We start from the raw sequence: 17,922 nt of genomic DNA on the forward strand, positions 1-17,922 counted from the left end.
CTCAGTGCATTATCTTCTGTCAGGGCTGCCAACTATCAATTGGATCTTGAGGCACACCTTATTGCCCAAGTCTGGAGATCACAAGATGATCAGAGGCCATGCAATCAATTTGCTTCATGTATTTGATGTGCCTCAGAAATTCAAGGTCATGAGCCTCATAGTAGAGACTATCAAGAGGACTGCAGCAGACCAGAAGAGGAGCTGTGGATATGCCCCACAGATTCAGGAGCTCATTAACTCCAAGATGGGCACGGGCATATACTCATTGGACAAGGAACACCTGCCCATCCGTCCAGATTTTGAGGATAATCAAGTGGTCATGACTGAGAATGAACCATCGTCTGCACAAGCACAAGCAAAGAAGGATAAGGCAAGGAAGGAGAAAGCTGCCAAGATGCCAACTCAAGAGGAGGCATCTGAATATTTCTTGAAAACTAAACAAGAGCAGCTTGGTTACCTAATTGCATCCACCCTGCGGATTGAGAAAGGACTAGCCACCCTAACTCAGAACCAGGCAAGCCTAGAGAGAATTATGGAACAAAAGTTCTATGACTTGGATGTCAAGGTGACAGAGATTCAGACTGCCGTGGAGCAGCTCCAGGATGACATGCAGGAGAGGAGAGGCAGGACTACAACTGATGCCTTTGCCAGAGTGCCACGAGGTCCGAGGTCGTCTGCAGTGCCAGTTGTTGACCCCAGAGCCACCACTTCTGCACCAGCTACAGCCTCAGTTCCACCAGCTCCAGCATCTACTTCAACTCCAACTCCAGCGTCTACTTCAGCGTCTACGGAAGCCTTCGTCCTTGGAGTGATCCGGACTCCACCACCACCTGAAGATCAAGCCTGAGAGTCGATCTAGCACTATGCATTTTCTAGGAACTTTTTGGTAACTTGTTGCCAAAGAGGGAGAAAAATGTATAGATCATAGGCTTCGAGAGAGAGAGTGTTGCTCTTATTCTCTCTTGCTTTATTTGGTGGTTTTTCGAACTTTGTTTGCTTTTGAGTGCTTGAGATACTATGCTTGTGAGACATTGATGATCCTGTGTTTGATCATAAGCTACACTTAATGTTTGGTGAATGCTATCATCTTATCTATCTTATGTGATCATTCACTATTCTTGGTGATGAGTGCATGTATTTCATTCTTATCATTTTAAGCGCTCCACCAAGATGTATGTGACATGGAAGAGTAACCCATGACTCTAACTCTTTGTGCATTTGCAGTCCAAAGCAAATTTTAAATATGCACAAATTTAGGGGGAGCTCTTACTTATCACATACTTCTCAAAGCGACGATACATTTCATGCTTATTATCATTTGTCGAAGCTTTGATCTATATGTTGTCATCAATTACCAAAAAGGGGGAGATTGAAAGTGCAACTATCCCTAGGTGGTTTTGGTAATTCATAACAACATATAGCTCATTGAGCTAATGCTATTCCAAGATAATTATTTCAGGAAAGCTCAATGATTGGCATGGCATGGATGTGAAAGTGGAACCCTCAAAATGCTAAGGACAAAGGATTGGCTCAAGCTCAAAAGCTCAAGACTCTTCATTTTACATTTTAGTGATCCAAGATCACATTGAGTCTTTAGGAAAAGCCAATACTATCAAGGAGGGATGAGGTGTTGCTTAATGAGCCTCTTGCTTCATGTGCTTAGTGATATGCTCCAAAACCCTCAACTACTTTCCCATATCCACATATGACCTAAACCCTAAGCCAAACTCGTTCATACCGATTCTTTCTATCCGGCGCCACCGAGTTTCACTTGTCATAAGCCACTGCCAAACCCTAGCAATTCGGTTCTACCGATAAGGATCTCGGTCTCACCGAGATGGGATTGCAAACTCTCTGTTTCCCTTTCGTAACTTTTCGGTCTCACCGAAAGAGCAAATCGGTCCCACCGAGTTTGCCTGACCAACTCTCTGGTTAGCTAATTACCAAACTCGGTCCCACCGAGTTTGTGTAATCGGTCTCACCGAGATTACGTTATGCCCAAACCCTAACCATATCGGTCCTACCGAGTTGCATGCCAGTCCCACCGAAAATCTCTAACGGTCACTAGGTTTACCTTTTCGGTCCGACCGAGTTTGTTGATTCGGTCCCACCGAGATTGGAAAACTGTGTGTAACGGTTGGATTTTGTGTGGAGGCTATATATACCCCTCCACCTCCTCTTCATTTGGAGAGAGAGCCATCAGAACACATACACAATTCCAACTCATATGTTCTGAGAGAGAACCACCTACTCATGTGTTGAGACCAAGATATTCCATTCCTACCATATGAATCTTGATCTCTAGCCTTCCCCAAGTTGCTTTCCACTCAAATCTTCTTTCCACAAAATCCAAATCCTATGAGAGAGAGTTGAGTGTTGGGGAGACTATCATTTGAAGCACAAGAGCAAGGAGTTCATTACCTACACACCATTTGTTACTTCTTGGAGAGTGGTGTCTCCTAGATTGGCTAGGTGTCACTTGGGAGCCTCCGACAAGATTGTGGAGTTGAACCAAGGAGTTTTTAAGGGCAAGGAGATCGCCTACTTCGTGAAGATCTACCGCTAGTGAGGCAAGTCCTTCGTGGGCGATGGCCATGGTGGGATAGACAAGGTTGCTACTTCGTGGACCCTTTGTGGGTGGTTGCTTCTTCGTGGACCCTTCGTGGGTGGAGCCCTTCGTGGACTCACGCAACCGTTACCCTTTGTGGGTGGAGCCCTCCGTGGACTCGTGCAACCGTTACCCTTTATGGGTTGAAGTCTCCATCAACGTCGATGTAGGATAGCACCACCTATCCGAACCACGGGAAAAACATCCGTGTCTCCAATTGCGTTTGAATTCTCCAAACCTTTCCCTTTATATTCTTGCAAGTTGCATGCTTTACTTTCCGCTCCCAATATACTCTTTGCATGCTTGCTTGAATTGTGTGACGGTTGCTTGACTTGTCCTACAATAGCTAAAATCTGCCAAGAACTAAAATTGGGAAAAGGTTAAGTTTTTATTTGGTCAAGTAGTCTAATCACCCCCCCTCTAGACATACTTTCGATCCTACACTGGCGCATCCAAGTGGGTTTTGCCCACCTGGTGGCCCCCCTCTGGTGTTTATTGGCTCCAGTATTTCTCAAATAATCCATAAAAAATCTCTGTAAAGTTTCAGCTCATTTGGAGTTGTGCAGAATAGGTGGCCTGACATAGCTTTTCTAGGTCCGGATTTCCAGCTGCCGGAATTCTCCCTCTTGGTGTGTTCCTTGCAAATTATGAGAGAAAAGGCATTAGAATTACTCCAAAGCATTGTTATGGATAAAAACATTATAAATAACAGTAAGAAAACATGATACAAATGGACATATCAACGCTTTTCCTCTTGTTTTGGACTCTAATTTGCATGATTTGAATGAAACTAACCCCGGACTGACGCTGTTTTCAGCATATAACTACCATGGTGTTGTTTTTGTGCAAAAATAAAAGTTCTCGGAACGGAACAAAACTTTGTGAGGAATTTTTATATAATCTATAAGAATTTCTGGAGCCAAGACCTACCGGAGAGGGGCCCCTGGGTGGGCACAACCCACCAGGGCGCGCCCCCCTCTCCTGGCGCGCCCAGGTGGGTTGTCCCCACCTGGTGGCCCTACAAACCCTAATTCCGACGCTATAAAATCCTTATTTCGAAGAAAAAAATCGGGGAGAAAGAATTATTGCAATCCACGAGACGGAGCCGCCGCCAAGCCCTGTTCTTCCTCGGGAGGGCAGATCTGGAGTCCGTTTGGGGCTCCGGAGAGGGGGATCTTCGTTCTTCATCATCACCAACCATTCTCCATCGCCAATTCCATGATGCTCCCCATCGGGAGAGAGTAATTCCTTCGTAGGCTCGCTGGTCGGTGAGGAGTTAGATGAGATTCATCATGTAATCGAGTTAATTTTGTTAGGGCTTGATCCCTAGTATCCACTATGTTCTTAGATTGATGTTGCTATGAATTTTGCCATGATTAATGCTTGTCACTTTGGGCCCGGGTGCCATGATTTCAGATCTGAACCGTTTATGTTATCACCATTATATCCATGTCCTAGATCCGATCTTGCAAGTTATAGTCACCTACTACGTGTTATGATCCGGTAACCCCGAAGTGACAATAACCGGGACTTCTTCCAGTGATTACCGTAGTTTGAGGAGTTCATGTATTCATCAAGTGTTAATGCTTTGTTCTGGTTCTCTATTAAAAGGAGGCCTTAATATCCCTTGGTTTCCAATATGGACCCTGCTGCCACGGGAGGGTAGGACAAAAGATGTCATGCAAGTTCTTTTAATAAAGAATGTATGACTATTTACGGAATACATGCCTACATTATATCGATGAACTGGAGCTAGTGCCGCATCGCCCTAGGTTATAACTGTCTCATGATGAATATCATCCAACAAGTCATTGATCCAATGCCTACGAATTTTTCCATATTGTTTCTGCTAAGTTACTACTGCTATCATCACTGTTACACTTGCTACAAAATTACTGCTACCACTGTTACTGTTACTATTGATGCTACTACTACTATCAAAACTATCAAACTACTTTGCTACTGATCACTTTGCTGCAGATAATTAATCCCTAGGTGTGGTTGAATTGACAACTCAGTTGCTAATACCTTCAAATATTCTTTGGCTCCCCTTGTGTCGAATCTATAAATTTGGGTTGAATACTCTACCCTCGAAAACTGTTGCGATCCCATATACTTGTGGGTTATCAGACACCCACCCGTGCCTGCTCTCCATTTGGTACTGCGCGAAATTCTTGCGTTCATGGTACTCACGATGAACACGAAGCCAAAAGGTAGACGCCTTTTGCTCGACGCGGGCTGATAACTCACAAGTATAGGGGATCACAACAGTTTTCGAGGGTAGAGTATTCAATCCAAATTTATTGATTCGATAGAAGGGGAGCCAAAGAATATTTTTGAGTATTAGCAGCTGAGTTGTCAGTTCAACCACACATGAAAGACTTAATATCTGCAGCAAAGTATTTAGTAGTGAAGTAGTATGGAAGTAGCGGTAATGGTGCAAAAAGTAACATTAGGCATTTTGTAGCAATTGTAACAGTGGCAACGGAAAAGTAACTGAGCAAAGGTCAATATGTGAAAAGCTCGTAGGCAATGGATCCATGATGGATAATTATGTCAGATGGCATTCATCATGCAACGGTTATTACATAGGGTGACACAGAACTAGCTCCATTTCATCAATATAATGTAGGCATGTATTCCGAATATACTCATACGTGCTTATGGAAAAGAACTTGCATGACATCTTTTGTCCTACCCTCCCATGACAGTGGGTTCCTATTGGAAACTAAGGGATATTAAGGCCTCCTTTTAATAGAGTACCAGACCAAAGCATTAGCACTTAGTGAATACATGAACTCCTCAAACTACGGTCATCACCGGGAGTGGTCCCGACTATTGTCACTCCAGGGTTGCCGGATCATAACACGTAGTAGGTGACTATTACTTGCAAGATAGGATCAAGAACGCAAATATATTCATGAAAACATAAAGGGTTCAGATCTGAGATCATGGAACTCGGGCCCTAGTGACAAGCATTAAGCATAGCAAAGTCATAGCACCATCAATCTTAGAACATAGTGGATACTAGGGATCAAACCCTAACAAAACTAACTCGGTTACATGGTAAATCTCATCCAACCCAACACGGTCCAGCAAGCCTACGATGGAGTTACTCACGCACAGCGGTGAGCATCATGAAATTGGTGATGGAGGATGGTTGATGATGACGATGGCGACGGATTCCCCTCTCCGGAGCCCCGAACGGACTCCAGATCTACCCTCCCGAGGAAGAACAGGGCTTGGAGGTGGATCCGTATCGTAAAACGCGATGAATCCTTCTCCCTGATTTTTTTCTCCCCGAAAGTGATTTTTTAAGACAATCTCGCCAAGCTTTATTCAGAATCAAAGATGTTTACAAGTAAGAAATCTAGATCCCCAGGTTGGCCCAACCAAACATGGCGTCCAAACCCAAGATTTAAAGCAAACTTCGCGAGATTGTGAGCCTCGAAATTCGAGCTCCTGAACTCATGAACTATTTTACAAGAATTGAAAAAGCTAGAGTGACCTATAACTTCATGTAAAATAGCACTATATGTTGCCTTCGAGTTCTTCCCAAGATCATCAACCACCGTCTTGCAATCTGAAGCAATGTGAATGTGATTGACATACTAACTCCGAAAGTGAATATATGGAGTTGAAGTTGAGGTCGGTGGAGGTCCAGGGGGCCCATAAGGTTAGAGGGCGCGCCTCCCACCCTTGTGGCCAGGGTGCGGGGCCCATGTTGTTGTTTCTTTCGCCAATATTTTTTATTATTCCAAAACTTGGCTCTGTGAAGTTTCAGGTCATTCCGAGATCTTTTTATTCTGCAAAAAAACACCGTGGCAATTCTGCTAAAAATAACGTCAGTCCGGGTTAGTTCCATTAAATCATGCAAGTTAGAGTCCAAAACAAGGGCAAAAGAGTTTGGAAAAGTAGATACGACGGAGACGTATCACTGGCCTTGGGGTCTTGTCCAATGTCCCTCCAACACTTATAAAGCACTTTGTCCTCTGGTTGTGTGTATGGCTTCGTCCACTTGCTTTTGCGCTTCTTGTTGGCGCCGGCTTGGTTGGCAAGCTCGTCCTTGAACAAAGGCTCCTCGTCGATGTCCAGTTCATCCTCTTCCTCGAAGTCGTAGTCCTTTGGGAATTCATGGTCGAGCGGGAAGGTGCTGCCCATGCCGACCTGGCCTTGCATGAAGGGGTCGTCCATGCCAGCTTGATCAAAGGTGGCGGGCATGAAGGGTGCTCATCCGTCTTGGCTTTGAGTCTCCTCGGGATCGAAGGTAGCCGCGCCCGCACCGCCTCCGGAGGCAGCCGCTCCCGCACCGCCTTCGAAGATGATGCTCTCGATGATGAAATAGTTGGTCGTCTCGTTGTTACCGATGGCTGAGATTCTGTCGAACAGGTTGCGGGCCGTCGGGATGCATATCGACTGGTATCTCGCGCGGGCGTTTCCACGCCCTCCGAAGGATGATCCATCGGCCACCGGTGTTGCATTGAGGTCGATGGCCATGGGCGCGGGCGTGGACAGCGCCACCGCGGTCACCTCCAGCAAGCATTCCCCAGAGAAGCAAGAAGCTTGTAGATAGACATAGAAGCCGGGAATCGGCTACATGGCAGACGCGCGCGGCGACTCTGGCAGTACAACCCAAAGAAATGCCGACGAGCCCGTGCTTGCCGCGGCCACGGTGGCGCTGACGAGCCCGTGATGGCCAAGGTTTAACCCTAGGTAGAGCTGGGCCTCCCTCGTTGCCGCGGCGACTCGGGCATTGGCTTCCTCCTGCTGTGGGGCGGTGGCGGCAGCGGCTTCGAGCTTTCCGTCCTGCGCGTACCTCCGGCCCTTCCTCTTGGCCAACTACACGCCCGTTACTCCGGCGTCAACTGCTTCTTCTTAGGCGGCGCTACAGTCTTGAATGTCAGTTCAAACCACTGCGGACGTGTCCGATGACCGTGCCATGCTCCGGTTAAGCAGTAAAGCGGCAGAAAATAAACCAAAAAATATACGTGCTGTCACACGCCTCGTGTGCCGTGCAAGTAGGCATGAGTTGACGGGACGTATGCGAGCAGTCCGCCGTACAGGCATACCGGGGGACAGTGATCGGACAATCCTCAAATTTTGCTATTTGCAATCGCAAATCCTATTTTAAAAACAACAAATACATGTAAACACATGTACATCAATCATTTTCGATTTAGATGTCAGTTCCGGTGTAGACGACCCCAACTGACGGTCCGTGTTGAGCCAGCGGGGCTGTTCGTACATAGATTTCTATTGTAGATGGCATCCGTGTTGGCCTGGCAGGATTGGGCTCATCATCGCACCCTTTATGAGAGCAACTCCAATGGAGCGACCCAAACGGACGGCGCATTTGTCCGCTTTTTGTCCGTTTGGGTCGGCCGCCCGCCCGCCGTCCGCACAGTTTTGCATTTGGGTCGGCAATGCGCCCAACGCGTCAACCCATTTCATGTCCGCATTCAACTTTTAAATAAAAAAGGCCCGCGGCCGATCATGCCAGCGGCCATGTCTCATGCCGGCACCATGCCAGCGCCGGCATAGAATGCCGGCTTCAGAAAACACCACAGTTCATGCTGGCGCACTTGCAAGCCGGCCGGCACACATGCCAGCACACAAAAAATGGTGGGACTTGAGTTCGACCACGCCATCGCGGCTCCCGTGGTCATGCCGGCACACCTGCCGGCATACAAAAAAGATGGCCCCTCGATGCCATAGATCACTCGTCGTCGAACTTGAGCATGTTGGCCTGCATCTTCTCAAACCACGGCCTCTTCCTTGGCGACAAGGCGTTGAGATCCACCTTCATGATCTCCACCCCGGTCATCATGCTTGCAAGAGCCACTTCTTTCGGCTTTGTCTTGGCGTTGGAGTCCTCGATCTCTAGCATCTTGGCTTGCTTCGCCGCCTCGAGTTCGAACATCTTGGCTTGCTTCTCGGCGTCAAGATCAAGCCTCCTCCTTTGGATCTCCATGAAAGCATCCATTTGCTCCGCTTTGAAACGCCGGCGCTCCCCCTCTCCTGAGTCCTTCTTATTCATCATGCCGTCCACGCTTGCGATCAAGGCGTTGGTGGCCGCATCTCGCTTGCCCTCCTTGGAGTTGGTCTTCCCCCGCGGCCGTGCAGGCTTGCCCTCCCCAACATCCTCCACGGCACCCTTCCCCCCACGTGCCTTGAGCGCAGCATATTGTGCCTTGAACTTCTCTTTGTCCTTGATGACCCGATAGCAATGGGAGAGGTTGAAGCACTTGCCACTGTGTTGAACCTTGAATGCCTCCAAAGCTTGAAATGCCTATAAAATGTTTCCATGCAAGCATATGGGCAAGTGATAGCAAAATGAAGACGTAAAAGGAGGATCTTGATGGCACAAAATAGGGTGGCTTGCTTGCTATCATACCATGTATTGCACGCCGATGCCGCTCATGGGGCGGGCCTTGACGCTCTCAAGGGTGGCGCAAAACTTGTTGCACTCTTGTTGGATCACCCTCCACCGCTTGAAAATGGAGACCCACCCGCGCGTGCTCACAAATTGGTAGGGTGGAAACTTCTTGCGCTCATGAAACTCACGGTGCACACGAGTCCAAAAGGTTGAATGCTTTTGCTCGGCGCCCGTCTTTGGGTCTTGTCCAATGTCTCGCCAACACTCGCAAAGAAGTTTGTCCTCGACAGCTGTGTATGCCTTCGTGCGCTTGCTCTCACGCTTCGGTTTAGGATCGGCGGTTTGGTTGGCGAGCTCGTCCTCGAACAAAGGCTCCACTTCGATGTCGCACTCGTCCTCTTCCTCTAGCCCATAGTCGTCTGGGAACTCGTGGTCGAGGGGGAAGCCGTCCAGGTCGATGCCGACCTGTTCACGCATGAAGGCCACCTGATCGGGATCATAGCCAGCGGCCAGCGTGAACGCCCCGCGGCCGTCCTGGCTTTGCGTCTCCTCGGGATAGTAGCCAGTGCCCGACGCACCACCCTCAAAGATGAGGTGTTGCATGTAGTCCTCGTCGACGGCGGACGGCATTTCCTCGAACAGGTTACGGGCCTCCGAGAGACCGCCGACCGGCGTCTGTCGCGCGCGTTTCCTCGTGCCGCCGGACGACGAGCCACCGACCACCGGGGTGGCGTTGAGGTCGATGGGCGCGGGCGCGGGCGTGGAAGGCGCGACCACGCTCACGTCGGGTGAGCACTCCCCGGAGAGGCGGGAGGCCTGCAAGTAGACGTGGAAGCCGGGCACCGGGTTGCAAGCCGATGCGCGGGGTGAGTCGGGCATCACCATCCGAGGAAACACCGACGAGCCGGTGCTGGCCGCGGCGACGGCGGCTTGGACGAGGTTGTGCTGGCTAGGGTTTACCCCAAGCATGTAGAGCGCCTCCCTCGTTGCTGCGGCGACGCGGGTGTTGGTGAACTCCTGCTGTGCGGCGGCGGCGGCGGCCTGCGCAGCGGCCTCATCCCTCGCATCCGCGGTGTGCCTCCGGCCCTTCCTCTTGGGCGACTCCCTTGCCTGTTGTTCGGACGTCAGCGCCTTCTTCGACTTGGTCGCCGCGACGGTCTTGCGCGGGGCACGAGGCTTGCCTTTCCCGGAGGGGGCGACGGCGCCGGACGAGGCGGGGGAGGCGAGGCCGGTGGCAGCGTCGAGGTCAAGGTCGATGGCGTTCTCCATGGCTGGTTGGGGTGCGGGGGCGCGCGCGGGCGAGAGCGTTTTTGGGGAAAATGGGGGGAAATAGTGGTGGCTGCCACCGACAGGCGGGCCCGAGGAGAGGAGCAGGCGCGCACGCGTCCATCTCGTGTTCGCGCCGACGCAAATCCGGCTCAAAATTGGGTCTGGAATGGGTCACCCGCGGACGAAAAACGGACGCGTGTCCGTTTGGGTCGGCGCGTTGGGCCGTCACTTTTGCCAACGCGCCGACCAAACGGACGCGGGCGGACGAAATGGATCGCCCCATTAAAGTTGCTCTAAAGGTTATCGACTGTCATTATGAATCTTCTATGCTTTCATAATCATTGCCAATGTCCCTCGCAAAAGGATCATACCACCTTTTTTCTTTTTTTTCTAGGTTTACTGTCTCCTTTTTTGCTTTTTTTCTTATTTTTTTATAATTTAAAATATGGTAAATATATGTACTACAAAAAAAACTCTATAAAAACATTTGAAAAAAAATGGTGAAGCATTTGAAAAAACAATTGTTGAAGCATTTGAAAAATGTTGAATGTGTATAGAGAAAATGTTTATCATGTATACAAAAAATGGATAAAAATGTGTATAACCAAGCATTTGAATTTTTTAAACTAGTATTAGACAAATGTTGATTAAGCATTTGAAAATTGTTAAATGTCTATAGAAAAAATGTTGACCTTGTATTAAAAATATGATGATTTTTTATCATGTATATAAAAATGTTGATCAAGTATTGGAAATAGGTTAAATTTGTATAGAAAAAATATTAACCATGTATTAAAAATTGATGAAAATTTTCTGGTCATGTATTTAAAAATGTTGAAAACATATTTGGAAAATGTTGATCAAGCAACTGTGACATGTTAAATTTGTATAAAAATTGTTGACTATGTATTAAGAAAATGCTTTTTTATACTGTATATAAAAATGTTAATCTATCATTTGGAAATGTTGACCAAGTATTTGAAAAATGCTAATCAAGCATTTAGAAAATGTTAAATGTGCATAAAATGTTAAAAAATGTTAAATATTGCATTAAAAAATTATGAGTGAAGCATTTGAAAAAATGTTTAATTCTCAAAGAAAAATAATAATCTTGTATTTGAAAAATGTTGATCAATCATTTGAAAAATGTGAAAATGTGTACAATAAAAACGTTGACCATGTATTAAACATGTTCAACTTGTATTGGAAATGTTAAACATGTATTACAAGAATGTTTTTGACATATAAAAGAAATGTAGAATGAAAAAAAACCAAAAAATGAAAACAAAGAAGAAACAAATTAAACACCCAAAAATGAAAAATAAAACCCGAGAGACAAATGAAGAAAGAATAAAAACAATGAAAACAAAATAAAAACCGGAGAAGAAAAAAGGAAAAACAGAAGAAAACAAAACTGAAAAAAGCATTGAAAACCGAAGAATCAAATTAAAAAACATAAAATGTATAAAAACGAATTATAATGACAAAAAAATGGAGAAAAATAAGAAAATCAGAAAAAGAAAAAATGAATACAGAGAAATAAAAAAACTCCGGTGTTTTACCTCAAGTAGCGTGCGCCTCCTAAGTAAACACAAAGTCAAAAGTGGCGCAGTGGGAAGAGGCTCTACACTTGATCGAAACGAAAGCCCCGCGCCCTCATTTTCTTCCTAAGTTTTCTATTTTACTGTGCGCTAGTGGGCGGGACCGATTAGTCGAAACGCTTCAGCGAGACGAACCTTTCGGTCTTCCTAAGTTTTCTATTTCATTGTGCGCCAGTGAGCCGGCCCAATTAGTCGAAACACTTCAGCTAGACGAAACTGGGAGCAACTAGTTTTTTTTTTTGCGATAGAAAGAGAGTTTTATTCCATATGCATAGGGTTACAATCAAGAGGCACCAAATCCTCAACACAAGGAGGGCATCTCCCTAGCCATACAGCAGTAGTGAACTCCGTACGACTATACAAAGCCAACTGATGTGCTATCCTATTTTGCTCACGCTTGATTTTTGAAGGAACAAACTCCCGAGTCTCCATATGATGCTTGATCTCCGTCACCAAGTGTTCATAAGCTGACCTGGTTAAACTCTCCCCAGTCAATGCTATCAACGCCGATGCTGAGTCTGACTGCACAACAATTGGCATGGAACAATGCTGCACGGCCAGTGCCATGCCTTGCATGATCGCATGCAGTTCTGCTTCCAACGCGTCGTTGCAATTGAATATACACCTGCAAAGATAACACTCCCATCTTGACGCCGTAGGATCATACCCGCCGCAGCAGACCTGTCCTCCTGCATAAAAGCACCGTCCACCGAGAGGGCAGCGAATTCAGCCGGCGGCCGCGGCCAAGCCATAGGGGCGCTCGGCCTGGGAACTACGTATGGAGCCTCCTGTACCCTCGGCATCTTCCCTTTAATAATTTCTTCCGTTGAAAATCTGCCGCATAGGTTGAGTGAGTTCATGTAACTCTAGAGGTAGTCTAATATCGCCGACAACGGAGAGCCTCCTTGCCATGAGTGAGATCTGAGCGCAAAGACCAAATTCGCCATATCAGCATGATCGTGCAATCCCTCATTTGATCATCGCAGTTCGCAAGAACATTTAACAGCCAGTCATGTCCAGTATCATGTAAAACATCATTGCTAGGAAGACGCCATACCAGCCTCATGTGTGTCCAAATTCTGCTTGCATGATCACATGAAACAAGAGCATGGAAGCTCGTCTCCTTCTCTCTCCCACATAACGGACATCCATCCCTAACTGAGATGTGTCTATATTTCTTGCACTCATTTGTAGCAAGGGCACCCGAAACAGCCTTCCAAGCCATAATCTTCATTTTCAACGGAACTTGGGAACTCCAAATACGCTGCTAGATAGGTCTCCGTCCGGAGGGGTTACCACTGGATGAACTTAAGTGTACCGAATGCTGAACTTCCGTTGCGAGATGGTAAGCACTTCGGACACTAAAGTGTCCACTCTTTTCAGGGAACCACGCAATGAAATCCTGCACATTCCTAGGAGAAGTACGAATCTTCAGAATCTCCTGCACATCTAAGTCCCAAAAGTGTTCCCTGAGCCGCTGCACATTCCATGCACCATGCTCATCCAAGAAGTCAGCCACCCAATTGTATCGACAATTCCCCTTGGGAGTTACTGGCCGAAAATTATGTCCTCTAGGGATCCAAGCATCTCTCCATGTTTTAATGAGAGTACCATTACCTACTCGCCATATAATGCCTTTCTTGAAAAGATCAAGTCCGTGAACAATACCTTTCCACACCGCCGAAGAACTAGCTGAGAATACCGTGTCCAATAAATTCCCCCTTGGGTAGTATTTAGCCTTCAACAAACGAGCACACAAGCTGTCCGGACTATCCAGGAGACACCACGCCTGCTTGGCCAACAAAGCTTGATTAAAGGCCCTCATATCACGAAATCCCATACCTCCCATAGCCTTCGGAAGCATCATCTTCTCCCAACTAAGCCATGCCATCTTCCTCTTCCCGTTCTCCACCCCCCACCAATACTGCCTCATCATCTTTGTAAGATCATCACACACCGAAGCAGGAAGTCGGAACACACTCATAACGTATGTTGGAATTGATTGTGCCACAGCCTTGATGAGGATCTCCTTGTTCCCAACAGAAACATATTGTTCACTCCAATCAATTAGCCTTTTCCTTAGCCTGTCCTGAAGGGTCTCAAACTGACCCTTATGCACTCTACCTTCAGGTACCGGCAAACCGAGGTATTTTGGTTCAAACACTTGTTGCTGCACCTCCAAGATATTATTGATTTCCTCCACCACTGACGCATTACAGTTTCCAGAAAAAAGGATGGAACACTTCTCGGGATTAATAAGTTGACCTGTCGCCGAGGAATAAGTGTTCAACAAACCTTTAACAATGTTCGCTTGCTGGCCAGAAGCTTCAAAAAACAACAAGGTATCATCCACAAATAAAAGGTGAGATATCACCGGTGCACCACGGCAAATGGTCACTCCTCTCAAGCTTCCTTCATTCACAGATTTTGACAGGAGAGCAGAAAGAGCATCAGCAACAAATAGAAATAAGAAAGGAGATAATGGGTCACCTTGTCGAAGTCCTCTCGAAGGTGTAAAAACCTCCAATAACTCCCCATTAAATTTGATAGAATATCGTACTGATCTCACACATGTCATAATCCAAGAAATCCATTGATTTGAGAACCCCCATTTGTTTAACGCCTTCTCCAGGAAGTCCCAATCAACACGATCATAGCCCTTGGACAAATCAAGCTTATACGCACATGCAGCAATACTGTTTCCTTTCAGATTTTGTATGTGATGAATGCACTCAAAGGCAATAATAGAATTATCCGAGATAAGCCATCCCGGGATAAAAGCACTTTGGTTCTCCGATATCAACTCTGAGAGCAACGGCCTAAGCCGATTAACCATGCATTTAGAAACAATTTTATAAATAACATTGCAAAGACTGGTCGGCCTAAAGTCCTTGAGCTCTTTGGGGTGAGAAACTTTCGGAATAAGGACGATTGCCGTGTCATTAACACCTTCAGGCAAAATACCAGAGACAAAAAAGTCTAACACCGCTGCAATAATTTGAGGTTTTAACTCTGACCAGTTACGCTGGAAAAACCTTGCTGGAAATCCATCCGTTCCGGGCGCCTTCAACGGTCCTATTTGAAAAAGAGCATTCGACACCTCCTCCTCAGAAAAAGGGGTGCACAGCCTGTCGTTCATAGCTTCAGACACCTTCGGCAGAACTCCATCAAGCACACTGTCCGGAGTTAAGGTTGGATCCTTGGTGTAAACTTCCTTGAAATAACATGTCGCCATTCGTTCCATGTCAGAAGGGGATGAGCACCAAGTACCATCAGACCGTCGCAGCTTCTGAATATAGTTCCTTCGTGCACGCCAAACGGCCCTCCGATGCAAGTAAGCAGTATTGCGTTCACCCTCCTTCAGCCACGTAATTCGTGACCGTTGAAGCCACATCATCTCTTCACGATACAATAGTTCATCCAGCTGAAACATGTTCCGGCGGATCTCAGCACGGTCGGCATCCCTAAGCTGTAGATCAGCCAACTCCTCCCGTAGTTTCTCAATTTCATGTGTCACATGGCCAAAGTGCTCCTTACTCCATGCCCTGAGCCCCTTCATCATGTCATGCAGGGACTCACAGACCGCCGCGAGGTCACCAGCAGGATTGCTCCTCGCCCAGTTCCTTGCCACAACTTCGGCTAGCGCGGGATGTCGTTCCCACATAATCTCATACCGGGGCGACGCCCGACCCCTCTTTGGTTCCACCATTGTGAGCTGCACTAGAAGCGGACTATGATCAAAACATGAGGATGCCAGATGAAGCACCTGCGCAGCCGGGAAGAGCTCCCTCCAATTCTCATCCGCGCATGCTCTGTCGAGGCGGACCCGAACGCTCTCAGCCATTCGTCACGTGTCGTGCTCTGGGCGCTCCCTCCGGATTTTGTTTTTTTTTTCGCGCGCGTTTTCGGCTTTTTAAACGGTTTTCCCAGTTTTTTCGACGTTTTGGTTTTCCACCGGTCTTTCTTAGCTTTTCAATCAAAAAAATTAGAACAAAAAAATTTTTGCGCGAAAAAATGCGTTTTTTCCCTTTCGTGAGAGTCACGGCCGTGCCTCTCGAAAACGAAAAAAAATGTGTTTTCTGTTTTTTTTTCTTTCGTGAGGGTCATGGTTTTCCTTCCGCGAGAGGCACGGGTGTGCTTTCGCGAGAGTCACGGACGTGCCTCTCGAAAACAAAACAAAAATGTGTTTTCTGTTTTTTTTCTTTCGCGAGAGCCATGGCTTTGCTTCCGCGAGAGTCACGGCCGTGCCTCTCGGAAAGGGAAAAAACGCGTTTTCTGTTTTTTTTCCTTTCGCGAGAGTCATGGTTTTGCTTCCGCAAAAAGGTACGGTTGTGCTTTCGCGAGAGTCATGGTCGTGCCTCCTTGGAAAAGAAAAAAAACGTGTTTTCTCTTTTTTTTTCCTTTCACGAGAGTCACGGTCTTGCTTCCGCGAGAGGCACGGTTGTGATTTCGTGAGAGGCACGGGCGTACCTCTTTTGGAAAAGGGAAAAACCCGTGCTCCCGGTTTGGTTTTTTCGTGAAAAAAAGTTTGTCAAAACCTATTAACATGGGATCTAGTTTTGAAGATCTCGACACGAGGAATCCAACGGTGAAAGCGGTTCGAGATTTGGACGCACGGTTTGAGAGATAAAACGTTTTGAATAAACGGATCTATGAGAAAAGGAAAACTCATAGGTTGCGACAAGTGGCGCGCTGCATGGGCGCCACTTGTCGCAACCAGGGGAATTGGAGTGATCTTTGCAACGAGTGCTCCTCAATTAGTGATTTCGGACGAACTCCGGTCTCGTTAAATGCGAGTTATAGCGCTCGTGGGCCTTTCAGGCTAACCCCCCTATGCAACGCACACACCCGACAGAAAATGGGCCGGCCCATTTAGCATCATAGTGATAGTTTTGTTCTTCCTGCATTATTTTCTAGCCTGCTCTTTTTTCTGTTTTGTTTCTACCTGATTTAGACTGAATTTTGGCCAATTTTTTTCGCTTTTTTTATTTTTATTTTTATGATCTCTTTTATTTTGCAAATTCATGAACTTTTTCCTTAAATTCATGCTTTTTAAAAAAATCATGATTTTTTCAAATCCATGATTTTCTTCCAAATGCATCAAAAACTTGTTTTTCAAAATCTATAAACTTTTCAAATTCATGTTTTTTAAAATTCTGAACATTTTCATATTCATGAACTTTTTGCAAATCTTGGAATTGTTTTAAAAACATTACAAGTTGTTTTATTCAAATTTATGAACATATTCAAAATCACAAAACCGGTGGCCCGTCTTTTTCCCGAACGAGCAACACAACACAGCTAGGCAAAAAATAGGAGGCATGAAAGCCGACTTGAGCGAGCGAAAGAAGAAGCAAATCGAAGGTGAGAGACGGAGCGAGGCTTATTGGGTCGTGGCCCGCTTTCGTTCCCATGAGTGTCGGTTCTCATTTTTGGCGATATATGCGCTAATGAGAAGGTCTCTTATGGGATCGCTCAACATTAGACGCGTTACACGACAAATATGATTTCCCATCTTTGCCATCCATTCTTTTTATTTATTTATCAAAACAAGGTCTCGCCCTGTCTCATTTCCACCAAAAATGAAGCAAATCAACATTCAAAAAAAGAGTGAAAACCGGATGCTCGCCTGAGGAGGGAGGGAGGGAGAGATCTTTTATTTTGCCCCTGCTCGCCGCCGGTGATGGCCACCTCGCGTGGCGGTGATGATGGCGGTGGCGGTGGTGCTAGCGATGCATCTGGTGGCAGTGGTGCTCCTGCAGATCCAATAGAGGTTTGCGGTAGTTCAAACCCATATCAGGCTCCGCCTCTTCCACAGCCGCCGTCACCATCTTATTGTGTTGAGTACGCGGCGGCGAGGGCGTTCGCCAAGGCCGTGAAGGAAGATCCAGAGGGGAGCCATCACTACGCATCCTCCTTCGGCGGTGTCTCGTAAGTTTTCTCTGTCCATATTCCGATTTGGTTTCTAGGGTTAGGGTTCTAAGTGTTTGTGATTCTAGTGTTATAGGATTATTGTTGTAGGTTGTTTATGTGGTCAGACATGTAAGTGAAGTGTTTATGTAGTTCTA

The sequence above is a fragment of the Triticum urartu genome, chromosome 6A, assembly GCF_056163025.1.
Source record: "Triticum urartu cultivar PI428250 chromosome 6A, HENAU_Tu73, whole genome shotgun sequence".
Lineage (NCBI taxonomy): Eukaryota > Viridiplantae > Streptophyta > Magnoliopsida > Poales > Poaceae > Triticum > Triticum urartu.